We start from the raw sequence: 6,895 nt of genomic DNA on the forward strand, positions 1-6,895 counted from the left end.
GGCTCAGCAAACTCAATCATCTCAGTCTTCTCTTACGGGCTGGTTTTCAGGCAGTCTGCTCATTCTTCTCTTTGGCTTTTGCACTCTCTCCAAGTGCTCCATATCTTTCTTGAAGTTGAAGCCCCCAAAGTGCTTGATGGTAGAGCCTGAGACTGCACTGATACTGAACACAGCAGATGCATTTTATCATTTATCCTAGAGGAAAAGCTGCAAATTCATTGTTTGGGAAGCAACCTCCAATTACTGACTTCTATTCGCTGTAACCCTTTCACATGGCGCATGTGTATTAGTGCTTACTCCTTTCATTTATAATACTTATGTTGAACTTCATTATTATTTCTATTTTAAAGATTAACTTCAGTCATATACTCTACGTTTGCAATGATTCCCACATTCCCATCCTCTGCCAATCTGAACATGCCCTTTCTGGTTTGTCATCCCTGATTTTAGGGAAAACATGGAATAGGATTGGATCTGAGAGCTTCTTGCAGATTGTTAACAAATCAACTTCATAAGGAGCTGCTGCTGATCACCTTCCGGGTATGGCTGAATCTCCAGAGGCCACTTTGGCTGAAGAATCACTCCAACTTTATGAATTTGATAAGGCTAAAAGTGGCCAAGTGCCCCCATCTGTTTTACCTAAACAGGACCAAATCTGAGGCTTTTTTATGCCTGAAAAACTATGTTTGTAGCCAGTTCAGAATGGGAGTTACTGAAACCCCCTGAAGGCAAAAACATTGCCTTCTTTGGGAACTGGAAACAACCTGAGAGCCACAGGCTCATGAGATTTCCAGTTCATACAGACTAGCTCTGTGTGGGTAGGAACCATTGCGGTGAAGGGATCTAAAGATGAGAAGGGGCAGAAAACTTCTGAATGTAAAGTGTGAACCAAAGCTCAGTGAAGTTAATGGAAACTCTCTAGCTGGTAGCTCTGGCCATGGGGAGGGAAGGATGCTAGAAAAAAGAACAAATACACGGTTGAAGCAAAAAGATTGTTAAGATAGGAGAGGAAAACACAGTTCTGTAGAAACTTTGAGGGCTGTGGGAAGATGCCCTCCCAAAGGCTGCTTGGAAATGTTTAGAGAAAGCCTGTTCCAGTTAAGTAATTATGATAATACAGGGCTCGAGAGAGGAGGTGGAACAGAATAAAACCAAACCAGAAATACATCAAATTTAGAAAGATTCAGCTATCAAGCTGTGAGCTTTCTGAAAGCCCAGCTGAGGTGTGCCAGCCTGCTCACATCGTAGGGTTTCTGTTTGGAAAGTTTACTTTCTCCTGTGTGGTGCTGAGCACATCATTGGTGCCACAGGGAGCACTGTGTCAGTGCAGGAACAGCAGGGAGGATGGAGCTGTGGGCTCTGTGTGTCTTTGGGACACAATGCCATGCAGCTTCTTTCCCAGATGTGGAGCTGTTGGAGCAGGTCCTGAGGAGGCCATGGAGATGCTGCGAGGGCTGGAGCAGCTCTGCTCTGGAGCCAGGCTGAGAGAGCTGGGCTGGGTCAGCCTGGAGAAGAGAAGGCTCCTGAAGGGGAGACCTGAGAGCAGCTCCAGTGCCTAAAGGGGCTGCAGGAAACCTGGAGAGGGGCTTGGGACAAGGGCCTGTAGGGCCAGGCCAAGGGGAATGGCTTTAACCTGCCCGAGGGGAGACTGAGCTGAGCTCTTAGGCAGAAGCTCTTCCCTGTGAGGGTGCTGAGGCGCTGGCACAGGGTGCCCAGAGAAGCTGTGGCTGCCCCATCCCTGGCAGTGCTCAAGGCCAGATTGGACACAGGGGCTTGGAGCAAGCTGCTCCAGTGGAAGGGGTCCCTGTCCGTGGCAGGGGTTGGAATTGGATGAGCTTTAAGGTCCCTTCCAACCCAAGCCATTCTTTCCTGTTCTCTTTACTTGTGCATTTTGCTTCCATTCAGATTAAGGTGCTGTGATGTTGCTGGTTTGGTGCAGCATTTTCCGCAGATAAATACTCTGCCTCTTGTTTTGTCCTGCTAATTGCAATTAACAGTGGTGCTCTCGGTGGTTTTGTGGGCCTGCGTGTGCAAGCCTGTTTTATATGAAAGTCTGAGGGTGGATTTTGTCTCTGCTGTAACATTTTATCAGCAGCAGGGTAGCAATTGGGGAGAATTAGTCCGTGGCTGCTCTTTGGTTTCTAGAGCCTGGAGACTGCCTGCTTGTTAGAATAATGAGAAATGCAAGTAAGCAGCATCACATCAGCACTTGCAGTCCCACTTTCTATTGCTGCCATCAAAGGGTTTAGGAAAGTTTGCATTCAGAGTAGTTATTTTGTGTCTTACTTTTACAGTGCCCATATGCATTTGCACAGCAATGTCTGGGAAATCCTGTACTGTAGATTGCACCTTATGGGTAAGGCATCTTTGGGTTTGGGCACTTGATTCAGTGGTTTTGGCCAGGGGAGAATCAGGATTGGAAATGGGAATTCAAGGTGAGTCCAGGTGATCTGAGAAAGTATTGTGTCTGGGAGCTGGATCATAGCCTGAAAGCTAAAAGTGAAGCTGTACCACGCTGGTGTATGAGGCTGATGTGGATTTTAACCAGAAAACTGGGAATATCCTGCCCCTCAAAAGTATTCGGAGCAAACTCACTTGGAGGGCTGTAGATGCCCACAATTTGCAGATGATTCTCATTCATTTGTGCCTTCTTTTGGTTTGGGAAAACGGAAGCTTTTACTGTCTAAAAATAGCAATGCTTACAACCACTTACACACTTACATTGTGTTGCAGGAACAGAGTTATTGCTCTTAGCCTGGATTTCCAGCTACTGAAGAGGTAGTGTTGCAATCCTGAGGTAAAATGCCTTGGTGATTTCCTGGTGCTGGATTTCCTGCAATGCTTTCAAGTCCAGCAGCCACACAATAGGCTGGATACAACCAATGCTGATAAAAATAGCAAGAATTGTGTTGCTGTAGAGATTCCTGAAATGGCATCAATAGGAGCCTCTGGAACACATCAAGGGCTTGTAAGCAGCCTGTGTCATGGCCAAAAATAAAGTATTTACACAACACAGACCCTGAAAGTGAAAAGTCACAGAAACATTTACTAGGAACAAGAAATGTATCAACTGGAAAGTGACATTTGTAACTTAAGAGTAACCTTTTGCTATTAGGAGCAAGGATTTCTTTATCAATCCTTTTTGCTTTATTTTTCTCCTTTTTGCTTTATATTGTCCCTCCAGCCTGGAATAAAGTGAGGGATTGTCACAAGATCTGTGCAGCTTTTATAGCCCATGTGAGGTTTGAAGGCAGACATAAATGGAGATACTGAGCTTACCCCATCGAAGCGCCAGCTTTCACTTCTAGTGAACACTCAACATTTGTATTGTGCATAAGGTGAAACACAACTGTCTGATACATTAAAGGACCTGACCTCGTTAGCTGTGTACATACCAGTATGTTAGGTTTTGTCCTACATTCAGAAGCTATTGTAGATGTCCAAGAACTGAGATTTTGGAGTACTGCTTAAGGACAGCTTTGGTTAAACAGGTTATGAACTCTGGTTACCAGAGTAATCCCATTTTACCAGAGTACTGATCCCATTGTACCGGAGTACTGGATGGTGTTTTAGCATTGGCATTGCACTTTGCTCATCACTAGAGTTTTACTTTAGCCTTTTTACCCACTGGCAGGTTGCTGATTTCACAGTGGTTTAGATCATACGCCTTTTTTTTGGTGTTCTCCAGGAATATCTCTTTTTCCCCCTCCTTTCCCAAACCCACTGCTGTACAGCCCTTGCTGTACAGCCCTTCCTGTACCTGAGCACTGGGGGAGGTTTACTGGGGAATGGACTGATAAATGTGGAAAAGCCTTCAGCCTGTTAAGTGATGTCTGGTTCACAGTCTGGTTTTACAGACAAGTTTGATTATCAAAGTTGTTCTCTTTCACCCTTCATTACAAAGACCAAGAACCCATCAGCTATAGTTAAAACTGAGCTCTATTGACCATGAGGTGAAGGAGAAGACCCTTGAAGCCATCAGATTTCTTTAGGCAAGTAAAGTTAATCAGTTATCATCTGGATTTTATTGGATTTATTTGTTTCACTTCATTAACTTTTAGCAAAGATATATATATATATATCTCCTCTTTGGAACTGCAGAGTATCAGGGTGCATATTTAACTCATGGTTCCCAGAGAGATGGGGTTTTGAAACACACAGAGTTGTAGCTATTACAGATTAATGAATGTTCTTTTAAATATTTCTGTTTTATATCTTTGCTTCCTCAAAGCCTTGCCAGTGTAGGGAAAGAGACAGCTTAATAAAAACTGTTGACATTTGAATGGCTCTTCCAGTGCTGGGAAACCAGTGCATGGATTTCATGGGCTTCTGAATTGCATCCTAAGGTCTGCATTGGATCTTTGTGAATTGTCATAATCCTGCTGAGCTCACCAGAGCTTTGCTGATTCCCACTCATTGATCATAGAGTCAGAAACTGGTTTGTGTTAAAAGGGACCTTAAAGCTCAGCCAGTTCCAATTCCCTGCCACAGGCAGGGACACCTTCCACTAGAGCAGGTTGCCCCAAGCTCCGTCCAATCTGGCCTTGGCCTTGGCCTGATTTCTCCAGGTTTGGGATATGCTTGACTCTTCCCATCTAGAATTATTTGGAGAAGCATCCTGACTTCACTGAATATTTGATGGCAGTCAGAAGGGGAGATCAGACCATGAAGAGCAGGGACTGCTCAGCGAGCTCCATCCTTGACCCGAGGTCCCATTGCACCAACTATACACCCGTATTTCTTCAGTTTTAGCTTTCTGCTTTAGCTGTGCTCAAGATCTTCCATGTTGTGATTGCCTCACTCAGTAGTTCAGAAATTACTTTTCTGCTAAACCAAAGAAACAGTTGAATCAAAGATAACTATTTCCCTTTTATATGTTCGGTTGTGCTTCAGTGGAGGCCAAAGCCAGGTCCAGAAGCTCACACTAACATGCCACACACCAGCAGCGCTGGATGTGTTGTCCTCAGCTGTAACTCCTGGAAAGCGTAGCAAAAATTATTACTTAAATAAAAAAGCATGAAGAATTTATTACTAACATGTAAAAGGGAGAACTGCGGAGTTCAGTACACTCAAACCCTGAATGTGAAAGTTTCCATTGTTTCTTTATCTCATTAAGAATCTCTCTCCATGCAGGCACACGAGCGGCAGGTACAAATGTATCTAGATGCGTATCTTTGTTCCACTGTACGTTTGTCTGCAGGTCTCTATAGATAGCAACATAAACTGGCGTGTATATCCTGCTGCCTTCTGAAACCTACAGAGAATCACCAACAGTTTCTTTTCTCTAGTTTGCTCAAATGCTTGTGGTTAGATATTCTGAGAGTATAGAATTCAAAAAAGACAAAGACAAAAAGATTTAGACACTTTGAAAATCGGTTGCTTTGTTAAAAATGGTTTTTATTTAATAAGCCAGCACTATTTTGACTCTCAGCCTCTGCATGTCCTAGTGGATCACATAAAATCAGGTAATATTGCTGCTAAATATGAATTAAAAGCTGGAGTCACAGTGTGTGGCACCTGATGGCCGGAATGTGAGTGATCTGGGGGGATTTACAGAGCAGGGCTGGATCGCGTGTTTGCTACCAGGGAAGTCTGGATGTAATAAATGAAGCTTTTGCTCAGAGCACACACACAGTCCCATTGCGTCTTATTAACTCACCCAAATCCAAACTAAAAGGGGAAGTTGAAAAGAAATCATTTAAATAAGATTAAGGGGACTATTCCTTGTAATTACTTTATTTGAATAAGAGTCAAAACATTTGGTAGCAGCACTTAAGCATGAGGAGTTAAATGAAAAGGGAAAATTCCTTAATGAAATTGTACAGAGTGAACATAAATCATAGTTAATAATTGAATTAATCTGCCTGTCTTATCTCTTGGTTAAACTCAATTGCCTTTTGTCCATTAACATTCAAAATCCACAAAGAGTATGAGCACACCTGGCCTTAGTATTCGCTAAAACAAGACAGAATCAATGGGGACAGCACTTTGAATGTAATAATTCACACCAGTACTTGAAAACTCAAAGGAACAAAGGTCTGTGATGTCTTATTTTAAGCAGTTTCACTTTGAAAGCTATTCAGAAATTTGCCGTGGATTAGTATTCAGTTAAACCAAACCCGTCAGTGCTGTAAATATATGATGCTGAAGTGCTGTATATAAACAACCTGTGCTCCCATTTTCAATATATATTTACTGCTGTATCATGTAATACTGAATGAATTTGATGTTATTTCTAGTTATGAGTCCTTTGGGTTTTCTCATTCCTGATCCTGTTAGGTTTTCTCATTCCTGATCCTGTTGGGTTTTATCTTATGCACTTTGTAATTCTCTAAGTCCATTTCTAATGACGCTGCTATGAATTACTGCAAAGAAGTTAATGGCTTAATCTTGCTACCCTCAAATAAATACTGACTAGGCAATGACTTCAGTGACAGGAGCATCCCTCCAGCTTTCTCTTGTGATTTATAGCCCTGATTCAGCAAAGCTCTTGCTCACAGGTATTAAGTTAACCACTTACTTAGGTCCTAGTGATTTCAGGGGAAATTCAGTGTCAGACCATTGGGAACATACTGTTAATACTGTGTTTGTGCCAGCTGCACCAGAACGACCAGTGGGAAAACACCCACTTCAGTAAATTTACAAAAGTTAATGTAGAAAATCATGGATTTAACTGAAAAGTTCTAGCTCAGCACTGAAGCCAAAAGCAATACCCAGTGTTTTAAGAGGATAATTGTTCGCTGAGTTTCTGTCCCTCCAGCCATGTGCTCCGAGGGGTTGAGCTCCATCAGGTGTCTGAGGAGCTTGAAGCTTTTTATCTGCTTCAAATTTACTACACAAGCAGCTCAAGAAAGGCTCTTACAGGATAAGCGAAGTTATGAGTGGCCCAGATGGA

Source organism: Lathamus discolor, chromosome 10, assembly GCF_037157495.1.
Source record: "Lathamus discolor isolate bLatDis1 chromosome 10, bLatDis1.hap1, whole genome shotgun sequence".
Lineage (NCBI taxonomy): Eukaryota > Metazoa > Chordata > Aves > Psittaciformes > Psittacidae > Lathamus > Lathamus discolor.